The sequence below is a fragment of the Heloderma suspectum genome, chromosome 5 (genome assembly GCF_057233095.1).
Source record: "Heloderma suspectum isolate Gila_16-S chromosome 5, 16-S_ref, whole genome shotgun sequence".
Classification (NCBI taxonomy): Eukaryota; Metazoa; Chordata; class Lepidosauria; order Squamata; family Helodermatidae; genus Heloderma; species Heloderma suspectum.
The window spans coordinates 231,092,642-231,107,015 of record NC_139462.1 but is presented as its reverse complement, the minus strand read 5'-3'; the positions used below and the strand labels follow the sequence as shown (position 1 = coordinate 231,107,015).

Below are 14,374 nucleotides of genomic sequence, written 5' to 3'. Positions count from 1 at the left end.
AAATTTGAATTTCTGTTTTGTCTACTTGTATATTAAGTGTGGTTTTACCTGTTCTACTTTTAATGTATTTTGAAGTGCTAAACATTCTCTCATTACATCATTGTTTACTTGATTAGAAATGTGCAAGTAATTAAAGCTTGTGTAAGTAATTGTGCAAGTAATTAAATTGTGCAAGTAATTAAACCAAGAATAACCAAGTTTTCATTTTGCATGACGAAGACTTCCATGTAGTTTCAAAGTCTGGTGCATTTCATTGCTTCAGCTTTTCTTAATGGGATGGTACCTAGGCTATTACCTTGACTGAAGTTTATAATGAATAGTGCGTAAGACGCCTCTAGATCTGGATTAGTATCCTAATGACTCTTGTCTCCTGGTTGGGGGGCGGAGGGAAAGGGGAGGCCACGTAGACAAGAAGATTGAAGACAGTGTAGTAACGCTGATGATAAAGGTGCTGTAGGTTTCTTGGGCTGATCTGATGAACAAATTAGTGGGTGTATTCATTATAAAACCAGAACTATTTATTGGAACCTCAACAGCTGCTTTAATTTTTTTTATTTTGCAGATAAGCGGTTTGTGAAATCCAGGACATACTAAGGGATTATCTGCTTAAGGTAAGAACTGCTTTTCAGTATAGGTAACACACTGCACATTTTAGTATGCACAGGCGATTCCAGCCCTGCAGATCAGCCCACAAGTCACTAGCCCACCTTGATCATGCACAGTAATTAATTGTGGTCTAAAAAGAACTGATTTCTGTAAAGCTTCTTGTTTGGTTGTTCTTGTTCCTAGAAGGAATTTTTACTTGCCTTTAGATGGCTGTGCAAGTAGCTTCAACTGCTCATATATCAGTAAAGAAACATTTAGACTTCAGCAGGGAAAGGCTGGAGACTGTAGGAGCTCCTGCCTATGACTTGGTAGTACAGCACTGCGGGGCCCCTCTGGTCATTGCAATAAGCAAAGATGAGGTCACTCTGTAGAACATTTCAAGCGCTGACTTGCCATATGTAGAAGTCTCCTGGAGGAATCTTTGCCAATGGAAGATGCTACTTCCTTACCCTTACATTTTTGTGCATGTGTCTTGAATCATCTTCAGGGTTTCTGTCACTTTAGCTCAGTTCTGCTTGACGCCGCTATAAGTAGTACCAAAAGCAAATCTATATTCCATGTTAAGTAGTTGACTTACTCTGTAGTAATCGAGTACTTGTAGAATTAAGAATTTTGCTACATTCTGTATTGGTGAGAGGAGCAATAAGGATAGGAGAGATACTTGGGATGCATTTGTTTGGAGCAATGAAGAGGACCCAGGTAGCCACAGAAGCCACAGCAAATCTACTAATGCCTCTTGCAGGCACTGCTTGTTGAAATCAAAATGTCTGAGATGGCATGGGATCTCAGTACATCCTGTTAGTCAGCTCTCTTGTAGATTACAGGCAAGTTGCACTTAACGCCTCAATCTAAGAGGGTAGTCTGACAATAAACCCAGTCTTGTTTTTTCTGCTTCTGTCACTCCATAAAGTGCCATGTTAGTTGTTGCTGCTGTATAAATAATGCTGTTTTCTTAAATAACTAGAGGTGCTGTATAATCAAATTTATTAATTGCAAGCAGTGTTGTGTAGAATTCTGCAGCATGTAAACATGTAATTTTAAGATGCCTAGAATTTTGCCCGTTATGTTGAATTTATTCTCCACCCCTCAAAGGAAGGGCAAGAAGCAATACAGGGCACTGGAGCCCTTGACCTCACTGGAAATCTTACTCAGCCACCCCTGCAGAATCTGATATCTCACTAAGTGTTGGTCGAAGCACTTTAGAAGCTGGTCTCTGCTGCCATAGGCACTAGAAACCTAATTTCTAAGTAAATGCTGCAGTTCCCAAGATGATTAGTTTTGGGCGTAATACTGTTCTGTGTGGTTCAATTAAGGGAAACATAGTCCTGATCATAGTATGTTATGATATCTGCAGAGAACAGTTGAGAGTGAGTTTACCTGTGTCATGGGGCCCTGCTGCTAGCAACTGGAATGAGACTTTAAAATAGAAGCCATCGTGAATGTTTAGTGGTCACTTAAACGTCCTACATCCTTTTTTCGTAGCCAAACTAAAGTGTAGTCCTACATATAACACAAGCCTGCTTCAGTGAAACTGGCTCATTTCTGAACAGGCTTGACATAATGGGTAAGTAGCCATCATATACAGAGCAGTATTCCTTTTAAAGGTTGCTCTCTTTTGAATGGGGGGCGGCGGCGGTGGTGGTGGTGGTGGTGGTGGTGGTGATGATGCTAAAAATAGCCTTTGCCACAGGAGAGACAGTATCATTTGTGTATTAACACACACATCCATGTGTGCACCCCCCACCCCCTGGGTGTATTTTGCAATTTCATGTCCTTTTTGGGTGGATGCTAGTTTTCCTTCTCCAAATCATGGGCAGGTAGCTGGGAGATGGAGGCAGAGACCTGGCTTGCATGATATGACAGCCTACTGTGTTGTGCCTGGGTGCCTTTTTTGCATGGTGTCTGCCGGTGCCCGGCTTGCCATGTGAATTCATGTTGTGTGAATCCAGTCGTCAGGGGTTGTTTGAGGGTTAGACAACCCTCCAATAACCCACAGCCCCCACGGGAAAATTAACCACGGTGGGCTGTTGTGATGTGCGAATAGGCTGAGAGAGTAGCTGCAATGAACCAGCTGCCATAGTGTGTTGCATTTCCGCTTTCTCCGTAACAGACTGAAAATGAAACTGCAACTGTGGGCAGGATTTCTGTGTTGAAAGATTGGTAAACAAGAGGATTGGTTCTCTGACTTAATTCTGGAAGAATAATTCCTTTGCTGAAGTTGCACTCCCAAGTCAATGTAGAGAGGGGTGTGACTGAGTTCATAGGTGGTTTTCTTTAAGAGAGGGGTGGAGTTAAGGCCTGGCAGAGACTCCATTCTCTAAGGCAAAGGTGGGGAGCATGTAGCCCTCCAGATGTTGTTGGACTGCAACTCCCATCAGCCTTAGCCAGCATAGTCACTGGTGAGGGATGATGGGGGTTTCAGTCCAGCAACATCTGGAGGATCACATGCTTCCCAACTCTGTCGTATGGCATACTTTGTGTTCTTCTGGAAAACAAAATAGTTGCTTGCTGTGCATAAGGAGTTCTTTCCTGTGCTTCAGTATCTAGTCTGGAGGGTCCTTTCCCCTTAACAGCTAAAGCTTTTAAAGCTAGCACTCAAATATGCAGCAAAATAAATACACACGTTCATTACATGTGACAGTGGGGCATACAGGTTTTCCCTGCAGTGTAGAAAATAGTGTTTGAAGCAGCCATTATTTTGTTTAGATATGTATGTGTGTGTAGGTGAGGGGTAATATTTCTGTGCGGATCCTAGCTATGTTTTCTGCAGGCAGCACAGGTGAGAGGTATAAAATTGACACCAAAATCAAGGCCGATGAATGGCAGGCATTTTGAAGCCCGTAAGTTAATTAAAAGGCAGGGGGGAATGTTCCTGTAATTGCCTAATGGCAATAGAATCATAGAATAGTAGAGTTGGAAGGGGTCTATAAGACCATTGGGTCCAACTCCCTGCTCAATGCAGGAATCCAAGTCAGAGCATCCCTGACAGATGGCTGTCCAGCCTCATCTTGAACGCCTCCAGCGTGGGAGAACCCACCAGCTCCCTAGGTAATTGGTTCCATTGTCGTATTGCTCTAACAGCCAGGACGTTTTTTCTGATGTTCAGCCAGAATCTGGCTTTCTGTCACTTGAGCCCATGATTCCGTGTCCTGCATTCAGGAATGATCGAGAAGAAATCCTGGCCTTCCTCTCTGGGACAACCTTTCAAGTACTTGAAGAGCGCTATCCTATCTCTCCTCAGTCTTCTCTTGTCAAGGCTAAACATGCCCAGTTCTTTCAGTCTCTTCAGAGGGCTTTGTTTCCAGTCCCCTGATCATCTTTGTTGCCTTCCTCTGAACCCTCTCCAGTTTGTCTGCATCCTTCTTAAAGTGTGGTGCCCAGAACTGTACTCCAGATGAGGCCTAACCAGTGCTGAGTAGAGGGGAACTAGTACTTCCCAGGTTTTGGAAGCTATGCTTCTATTAATGCAGCCCAAAAGAGCATTTGCCTTTTTTGCAGCCACATCACATTGTTGGCTCATATTCAGGTTGTGATCAACAACAGTACCAAGATCCTTCTCGCTTGTAGTGTTGTTGAGCCAAGTATCGCCCATCTTGTAACTGTGCATTTGGTTTCTTTTTCCTAGGTGCACACAGCACCTAGGAAATACCAATAGCAATCCACCAGGAGATTCCTCCTGTGTAAATCCTGTTGACGTGAATGGGGCTTCTTGTACCAGGTTGACTCATTGCAGTTGACATTCCTACCCACTCATGTTTGCAAAATCTATTAGCTGTGTGTTGCTTACAGGAATTCAAAGGCCTGGACAAAACAAATAGTTGTAGTTGCTGTATTGATTATAAATACCAATCTCAGCATTATTCTATGTGTTTATAAAGAATACATAAAATAATGTTAACCTGACTTTGGCAGGAATCCCATGCACATTTACTTGAGACTAAGTCCCAGCAAATGCGCTAGGCCTCGTTTTGGAGTATATATGCACAGAGTCATGTCGCATGAAAGGGAGAATAAAAAGGGCAATGCTTGTGGAGAAGCACACTGCCAGTTGTCATCTGTACATAGAATCATAGAATGGTAGGGTTGGAAGGGGCCTACAAGACCATCGAGTCCAACCCCCTCCTCAGTGCAGGAATCCAAGTCAGAGCATCCCTGACAGATGGCTGTCCAGCCTCGTCTTGAATGCCTCCAGTGTGGGAGAGCCCAGCACCTCCCTAGGTAATTGGTTCCACATCACTTCTGATTTGCAACATTCTTGGCAGACTTTGTGTTAGATTGTGAAATTGTTTCCTGTTATTGATTGAGAGTATAAGTATTATTAATTAATCAATCAATCAGTTAATTCAAAAACTGAGGCTTCAGTGCCCCGACAGGGGTGGGCCTAGGACTTGGCTCTCCACTGGGTCTTGGAAGGAATTACAAAATCAGTAGCTCAAGGTGGATTTGTGAGGAGGGTTTTTAGCTTCACTATGTCAATTTCTGAGTTATCCGAAACACCATACAAGAGTACTTCCCACGCTCCCTGGTGCCAGGCTTTTTCTTATACAGCCTGACACCACTCAGGATAGGTCTTTGGACCTCTTGCTACAGGTGAGAAGCTCTTCTCCAAGATTCCCATATGATCAATGCCCAACCTTTTCCTGGTGAGCTTGCTTGGGCATCTTTTTGTACTGGCTCTATCTTGGCAGTGTAGCCTTGCCCAGTGTCTGTCCGTTTGCTCCACCTGCTGCTTTCTGTTGTCACAGGCCAATGCTTCTATCCGTAATACAGCTGCTGCCATCTCAGAGCAGGGCGGGCTTTCCTCCCAGCCTTAATGGCGTTTGGCTGGGATTTAGCTAATTGAAAATCCTTCCAGGATCCTCTTTTAAGAATCAAGGTCATGTGACTATCCGGAGCCTCCCCTGCCCCTCCAACTTTGGTAAAGAAGGAATTAAATCAGAGCACAGGCAGAAAGCAGGAATCTCCCTAATACTGCTTCAGTGTGTATAAGCAGGTCTGGGGGCTCCTGGATCATCTCGTCTGTTAGTGGTTGGGGGCTTATTTTAGTTTTCTCCCTAGATGCTTGCATGAGGTCAGGGATATCGAACTGAGCCTCCCGCACCAATGAGGCAATAGGCCTGCTGGAAGGAGTTTTGGGCTGAACTGTACTGGCCCGAGGTGCCCCCTAAGCAGCATGATGAACCCCATTGCCTGACTTGGCACCCAGGGAGCCAGTGCCACTTCACCTGGCCCTAGGAACCCAGTCCTAGACCTGCCCTTCAATCCGAAAAACTCGTCTCCTTCATCCTCCTGGACCAATGTGCTGCTCTGCACTTTTCTCCATATTCTGCCTCAGGAACGTGACTGCTGCCTCCCTTGGGCTGTGCTGCTTGCCTCTGGCGTTACTGCCTTCAGAACCTGACGTTTTGGTCAGCCATAGACTTAACGCTGCTTTCCTCCGGTTCTCCCCCCCCCCCCCTTTGCTGACTGCTGGCACTTGCTGACTGCGTGGGGCTCTGACTGTGTTAGCACTCGGACACTGACTCCCTGTGAAGCCTGGCAGGACCAACATCTTAATACTTCAAAACTGTGCAGTTGAGTAGGGTGAGACAGTTTGTTGTAGTTGCTAGGGTGTAAGATGTGGAAAAGAAACTTTATTCCTCTCCGTGGTGCACCTGTTTGTGGTGTGGTGTGAACCAGATCCATAGAGGACTGGTCACTGAAAGACCTTGTCTTTTCGGAAAGGAAGGTTCTGCTAAAGGTCTTCTGGGTGGGCTTGGGCAATGGCGTCCTGCCCTCTAAATACAAACCTTTTACTACTAATAAAATGTTGGGAGCCCAAGGTACACTAGGTGTGGGCAGTTCCATCCAAGAAACTGTAGCTCATGGGAACATGCTCACCAGGAGAGCCATGTTGCCCTATGAGTGTTTCAGCAGGGCTGGAACCAGGAGTAGGCCGGGCTGGACACCTGCTCAGGGCCCACACCCCAGCAGGAGCCCACTGACAGCTTATTGGAGTTGTTCCTCCTCTTCACCATTGCAACTGCTTGTTTATCTGCCTTGCTATCCTGACCCCCCGCCCCAATGCTAGCGTCCCTACCTGTGTAGTAATGTGTAGTCTCACCTTGTGAGAACATATTCCATAACTAAAGGAAAAGGCATGGCACATAGAAGCCCTTTGTATTAGAATTGCAATAGAGAACACTGAAGTACTGGCAGCATTCTGGGTTCAGAGTGGAACTGAGCATGCTCGACATAACTTTGCCTGCAGTTGCTATCATAGGCTTTCATGGGGCAGAAAAACCTTAATCACTTTTGAACCACTGCTCAGAATTTCACAAAACCAATGACAGACACACCTCCTTGACAAGCCAGAATAACATACATCAGTAGTTTTCACCAAAATTGGAAAGAAGTATGATATGCCAAGCTGCAGCTTGGAGAAAAACGTAGTACAGTAAGTGTCAATTTTTAGAACTTTTTAACTTGTTGTACCCGTGGCACTTTTTATCAGATCAGTTTGAAATTCTGCGCAATTGTACACCTCATCGGGTAGATCATGGATGCCAAGTTTCACACTGTCAGCCCAACAGGTGTCATTTTTAAAAGCTGTGGGATATTGAGGCTTATAGTGGCGGAACTTTTTTTGGTGACTCACCTTGGCTAAAGGGGCACTCCCGTGCTCTTTTCATATCCCGGGTGAAGAAGTACTTTGTTCCAACTCTGATTCTTGGCATTCTAAAGAAGATAGCTCAACCTGTGATTAAAAAAAGTAGGTGTGGCAAATAAGGACACCACCTGGTATTTTGGTTGCCTAATTTCTTACGTACACACAGGAGTGGATCTGAGGTTCCTCTCCTAACAAATAGTCCCCTTTGACAGGGTGGTGCCCCATGAATCCTCTTCCTCTGCTTTGCATGGATGTCTTCGTTGACTGCGCTAGTCTGAAAGGGAGCACTCTGCGTGTGTGTGTGTGTGTGTGTGTTTAGCACCATATCAGAAGCCCCCAAATCTTGTAGGATGACTCTTCAGGGTCCTGCAGAGCCCCCTTAAATGCTCATAGTGCCAAGTATATGCTGCTGGTCTTCCATAAGAGTCATGTCAAGGAAGGGGGAATGAGGGAGGCAAAAGTTTAATCTGGGCCTCCGATTGATGATAAAAACTGTAGTCCCATTACGGAAATGGCTTTTGGCTAATGCGCTGTTCCCTGGCTTTGCTTTTAGTTCAATGGAAGCAGCTTTCCTTTTTGATGTCTGTACTATTAAAGGAAAGCAGCTGACGGGAACAGCTGCTTGCCATCCCTTTTTGGTCTATGGCCTAGCAGGCTATCTACAGCGCAGAATGAAAGTACTTTATTAAACACAAGAGGTTTTTAAAAGAGGAAAATCCCCCTTCACTACTTTTCTTTCTTTAGTTCCCTGGAGAGTGTCTTCTCATCAGAAACTGAAAAGGGGGAAGAAAAACAAACCACTGCCAAAATGTTAGATTTCTTTATTTGATGCAAGATTATGATTATGTTGATCTGCAGAATTCAAACTTAGCAGCTGATTCTTGGTCTAATGAAATCTGTGAGAATTTATCAAGCATTGAGTGCTTATATCAGAAAGTAGCAAAGGGAACCAGGGACCGAGGGAAAGAGAAACTTTAGGATTTGGGGACTGCATGCTTGAACTCCTCCAAATAACAGCGTATGCAGAATCCCTTTTTCTGCAGAGAACAGTGGTTGGATGGAGTCAGGCCTTTTTTAATAGTAGCCCCAAGGCTCTGGAATGACACCCTGGAGAAAGGATGAAAGTGCTCATTCTTTCTGAACTTGGAGTGGGTGAGGAGGAAGATAGGCTTGAAACAGTTGGGACTGTCTCCGCTCTGTACGTGGCTAGCTGGTACTTGCTACTGAAAATATTTCTTGGCTGCCTTTCAGGGAAGGAGCCCTCCAAAGGCAGTGTACAACAATAACACACGTAATAAAGTCGATTAAAATGATAAAAACACAACCAAAAAACAGCAACAGCAAACATAGAGGAAGGCCAGAGTAAAATAATATGTTTTCAGGGCCTTCTTAAAAGTGTGCAGTGATGGGACCTGGCGGACTCTCAATGGCAACTTATTCCAGAGGTTATTCCACTACAGAAAAGGCCCCTCATGTGTGGTTAACTACCTAACTGCTGTCATGGGCAGGCGAATGAGAAGGGCCTGTCTTCCTGATCTTAAAGTATGGACAGGCTGATACGGGTGAAGGCAGTCCTTCAAGCAACTTGGTCCCAAACCCTTTCAGGCTTTAAAGGTCAAAACCAGCACTTTAAATTGGGTCATGAAACACACCGGGAACCAGCGCTGCTAGAGCACTATTGGCATTATATGATTGAATTGCCTCGCCCCCCCAATGCTCAGGCAGACACGTTTTGCACCGGCTGAAGTTTCTGAACCGTCTTCAAAGGCAGGCCTACATACAGCGTGTTAACAGTAGTCCAGCCTGGACGGCACTAGTGCATGGATAATTGAGGGAATGTCCATCTTCTCCAGATAGGGCTGCAGCTGGCGTGCCACCCTAAGCTAGTAAAACACACTCCTGGACACTGCAACCACTTGGACTTCCCCAGTTAGTTCAGAGTCCAGGAGACACCCAGACTGTGCACTAGTTTTTTAGCGGGAGTGCAACCCCATCTAAGACCAGTTGTAAACCTCCAGCCAGTGTAGTTGGTTTCCCAACCCACAGTACCTCTCTCTTGTCTGGGTTTCAGCTTGTCTACCCTTATTTACCCCCAAACAGCTTCCAGACACTGGTTCATGAGTCTGACAGCCTCCCTGGGATGTGTACATGAAAATGAGAGGAAGAGCTGAGTATCATCTGCATACTGATGACACTTCAGCTGAAACCTCCTGATGACTTCTAGTGAGTTCATGTAGATGTTAAAAAGCATGGGGGACAGGATGGAACCTTGTGGCACCCCACAGGCTAATGACTATGGGGTGGAACAAAAGTCCCCCAACACCACCTTCTGAGACTGCTCCTCCAGAAAGGACTGAAACCACTTTAGCCCAACCCAGATAAACAATTCAGAAGTATGCCATGGCTGATGGTATCGAAAGCCACTGAGAGATCCAGAAGAACCAATAGAGTTTCACTCCCCCCATCCATTTCCCAGCGTAAGTCATCAACCAGGACGACCAAGGCTATTTCTGTCCCATAACCAGGTCTGAAACCTGGTGGGAATAGATCTAAATAATCAGTATCACCCAACACTGCTTGGAATTGTGAGGCCACTACATGCTCCAGCACCTTGGCCAAGAATGGCGAATTTGATACAGGGTGGTAGTTATCTGAAACCATAGGATCTAGATTTGACTTCTTCAACATGGGCCTCACCACTGCTTCTTTCAAAGCTGTGAGAACCTCACTGTCCCTCAAGGAGGGATTAATCATCTTGGAGGTCTAGGTACCCAGCCCAGCTCTGACAGATTTCACAAGCCAGGATGGACAAGGATCTAAAGAGCATTTGGATGATTGCAGCTTGTTGTGGGCACCACTAACTAATTTCCCCCCAAGTCTGACATAAGTCTATTTCCGTTCAGCTTTTTCCCCTTCTGTGGTCTAGGTATCAAGGTGTTTCAAGCTGCTTGCATAGATGCAGTTCTGTTGTTAAAACTGCTTTGGGATTTGTTCAGTGAGAAGTGGTATATAAATGTTGTTGTTGTTGTTGTTGTTGTTACTGTGCATGAATTCAGGGCTCAACTTTTTTCCATATCCTTTTGTACCAGCTTCATTCTCATATACATATCCATCCATCCATCCATCCATCCATCTATCTATCTTGATTCCAGCTTTGCAGAGAGATCTCCCATCTTCATGAAAATGTCATGCAGACCATGTTACAAAACTTAAAAGTGTGAAATTTAGCCACAGTCCCTGGCTTGACAGGTTTGCATTGTTGTCTTGGGTCCATTAGGAAATTCACCTCCAGCGTGCAGCAGTTTAATGAGTAGGCACTGGAGCCAGAACCATTTTTGAAGTCAGCATTGATTTTAAACAAAATTGTGCTGCCTTTGTTGAATACACTAAGGGTGGTTCGCAGTATTTAAAACCATCTTACGGAAATAGCTGCTTGTGACAGTTTGCAGTTTGAAAGCTCTGGTACCAAAGTAATAGCATGTGCGCGCTCATGCATGCCTGCATGCCTGTATGCATGTGTGTTCGTGTTCTAAAAGCAACTTGGGCAGGTCCACAACACTGAAATCTACACAGGAGAGCTGTCTCTTTATGTGCGAGATTTGTACTGTGCTACCAGCCCTGTTTGCCAACGGGTAGATTTCTTTAAGAGCCTTGAATCAAGATATTTCAGGGTCATTAATAAAAACTCTGATAGGAAGCGGAAGTGGTGACTTCCCAGGCATCTGGAACAGAGGAAATGATTCTGAGCATTGGAGCTATGAGGAAACAATAGTGTTTCCAGCTGTAATTATGTTGAAAGTTTATCCCAGTGGGCTAAATTACAGCTGCAGTAAATGAAAAACATATTTCTAAAACAATGAGCTCTTGGGGTGGTGGTTGTTTTCTACGGAACTTCCGGTCTGTGTTTAGAGGTGGCTGAACTCCTAGTTTTGGACAGCTGCACACAGTCATTAAAATGTTTAAATCAGAATGACATGTTGTTTGTACTAAATTTCTTTAAAATTCTCTACCGAGAACTAAATTTTGTGACATGTATAAATTATACAAATTGAGGTAATGTGTATGTTTTCTATTTGCATTCTTCTGATTTGTAGTCATAGGGTAGTATAAGGAGTTATACAGGGGACTGTAGTCCTGCCCCCAAACCCTGGGAGTCTTAACTTGCTTCTTTGGCTTCTGAGACTTTGGCAAGTGTTGTCCTCATACTTCCATGTCTACTTGGCAATCATAAGGAGGGCTGGACATGTGCTTGAAAATACATTGAAAGCTGACATTATCAGGAAGATGAATTCTGCACCTGATACCACATTCTGCACTCCTGCAGAATTGGACCCATACAAATGGCCTGGGCTGTGATCAGTTTGTTGTGTGCTTCACTTTAACAGGGATATTCTTTGGTCAAAGACCATGGGTCATAGAACTCTCAAAGGGCCATTTTCTGTGCTCCTGCCTCCTTGTACTAAAAAACAGCAGTCGCTGCTCTGACAGGCAAAAGTCAAGAACACTGAGTTAGATGAATTATTTTCTCGTGTAGTAAACACTACTCTTGGTTTTCTTACAAAACTGTGTAGAAACATTGGAATACCTGAATGATGGTAATGGTGAGCAGGTGCTGATAAATCTCCCCCCCCCCCAACCCATCCCCCAGGCTTGTTGCAAACAAACAAATGAACTTTGCAAGCAGCCATCTTTTGTTGAGTGCCCTTAACCTCTGGGAGCCCTCTGCTGTGGATGTACAAGTACCTGCATTGTGGAACAGAAGCTTTTTAGCACTGGAGGGCTGTCAGGGTGGATTAACATTTTCAGGCTCACCAGCCTCTGTTTGAGAGGTGAGCGCATCCACTTGGATTTGAGCTGTTTGCTAATGGTGCTCTCTGTACTCATGTTTCGTTATCATTTCATTGGCTAGCAAGCCTGTCTGCAAGTCTCTAATTCTCTCTACAGGCGCAGAGAGATTAGGAGAGGTAGCATCTCCCTCCTTTTGACTGCTTCCTTAAAACCCTTAGAAGGAACCAGGAATCCTACTGTGTGAGGTTCTTCACTTTCTATATGACCTGCTCAAGGATCGGTCTATCAACAAGTATTATCAGTGATAGAAAAAAGGAACCTCTGTATTCAGAACAAGTATGCCACCAAATACCAGTTAGATTGGGGAGGGGGCACCCATGAGAGAGGGCTATTGCCTTTGTGTCCTGCTTGTGGGCAGACAGGATGCAGGACTAGATTTATTTCTTTCTAAGATAAACCTTAGCTTGCTCCTGTGGGGCTAGCTGTATATTCTTATGGAAGAGTTTAATTCTTTGTCATTGCCTCTGGTTGAGTTTCCTCCCTCCCTCCTCTTTCTCTCTCTTCTCCACCACACCTTCCTCCAAAATCTGCTTACCTTAAACCTCTAGGCACAGTAGTATGAAAGAGATTAATGCAATACTGGGAAAATTCCGGGTGTTCTCAGCAATTTTGTTGCACATGCCTAGTCATATTCAAGATGGCTGGCCCTGTAGGTTTTGGATTTTTTTAAAGACTGATCTGGTGAAGCCAAAACAGAACTCAGTTTGGATTTCATCAATTCTTTGGTTAGAGAACCATGGCATAGTATACTCAAACTGAGCTGAAAGTTGAGGTGGCCTTAATATTGGGCAATTTCTGGATTTTTGCTTTGCACTTGGCTGTGATTTTTAAAAACTGGTTTTTACATTCGATATTTGAATGGTGTGTTTTGGCTGGTTAGCGGGATATGATTTTAGAATAAAATAAATAGTTGTGGGCCCAAGCAGTCATCACAGATTGTGCAACTTTGCAGGCTGCATCAAGCTTGTTCAGTTGATGCTGGCCAGATCCTCTTCCTTATGGCAGCTGAGTTTTTCTTCGGATTCTGATTGAGTTATATCCCTCCTCACACACATGCATAGTTTAAAAGGGACTTCTAATGAGAGGTTGTGTGTGAACAGTGGACTGCTCTTTTAACTGTATGGCAAGACAACTCCCACTTCCAACCTAGGGCCTCTGTAGCTACCCTGTTGTGCCTTCCACACTTTCTTCACATGTGCAGTGCAGCATGGAGGCTGTAATTGGGTTATAAATTGCTGATGCCGATTGGAGGAGAGGTAAAGAAGTGCAGGTTAGGTAGAGACTTGGTGGACCTGATGTGGCAGCCTCTTGAGTAATGTGGGTGACATCAAGGTGCATTCAGAGATGTTTTTGGAAACATGGATGAATGTAGTCCAGTTTGACACTGACAGATTAAGCAAGAAATTGCTGAAAGGCTTACTAGTGATAGCATGTGTATAAAAAAGAAAAAGAGAACCTTCCCAGTATTTCTCACACTTAGAATGACTTACTCTTTTGTAGTGGAATTTTAGTTGAACTGTGTTCATGATTATGAATTAAGAGAAGCTAACAGCTGGCTTCTTTTTTAATCAAATGTATTGGGTGAGTGCTTTATGCTGTAAGGAAATGTTAATCTGGTCTGGATGAGGTACATAAGACTGCAAGAAGAATCCTGCTGAATCAGACCGAAGTCCTATCTGCTCCAGCGTTCTGTTAACACAGTGGCCAACCAGCTGCATGTAGGAAGCCCACAGGTAAGACATGAGAGGAACAGTACTCTCCCACTCATGTTTCCCAGCAGCTGGCATACAGAGGCACACCACCGCTGATACTGGAGGTAATACATAGCCACTGGGACTAGGAGCCATTGACAGTCTTACTCTCCATTAATTTGTTTAATCCCTTTTTAAAGCCATCGAAGTTGGTGGCCATCACTACATCATGTGGTAGTGAATTCCATAGTTGAATTATACGCTGTGTGAAGAAGTACTGCCTTTTAACTGCCCTGAATCTCTCACCATATAGTTTCATTGGGGGAACCCAGGTTCTAGTATTATGAGAGAGACCTACTTTCTCCACACCTGGCATAATTGTATACATCTTTATCATGTCCGCCCCCCTCCCCTTCCTTTCTCTATGCTAAAAAGTCCCAAATACGGTAACTTTTCCTCACAGGGGAGCTGCTCCAGGCCCTTGATCATTTTGGTTGCCCTTTTCTATCTATACAATATCCTTTTAAAGGTGTGGTTACCAGAACAGTATTGCAAGCGTGGCCACACCATAGACTTCTAC

General features: G+C 44.4%; 1 protein-coding gene across 8 annotated transcripts in view; it reads left to right on the top strand.

The window, feature by feature from the left end:
• Nucleotides 1–14,374, top strand: part of LOC146345281 (uncharacterized) — a 228,758-nt gene that overhangs the window by 55,386 nt on the left and 158,998 nt on the right. For all 8 annotated transcript variants that reach the window (XM_084859551.1, XM_084859552.1, XM_084859550.1 and 5 more), the window contains exon 2: nt 563–611. The gene's annotated coding sequence lies outside the window, so the exon portion shown is untranslated. The remainder of the gene's footprint in view (nt 1–562; nt 612–14,374) is intronic.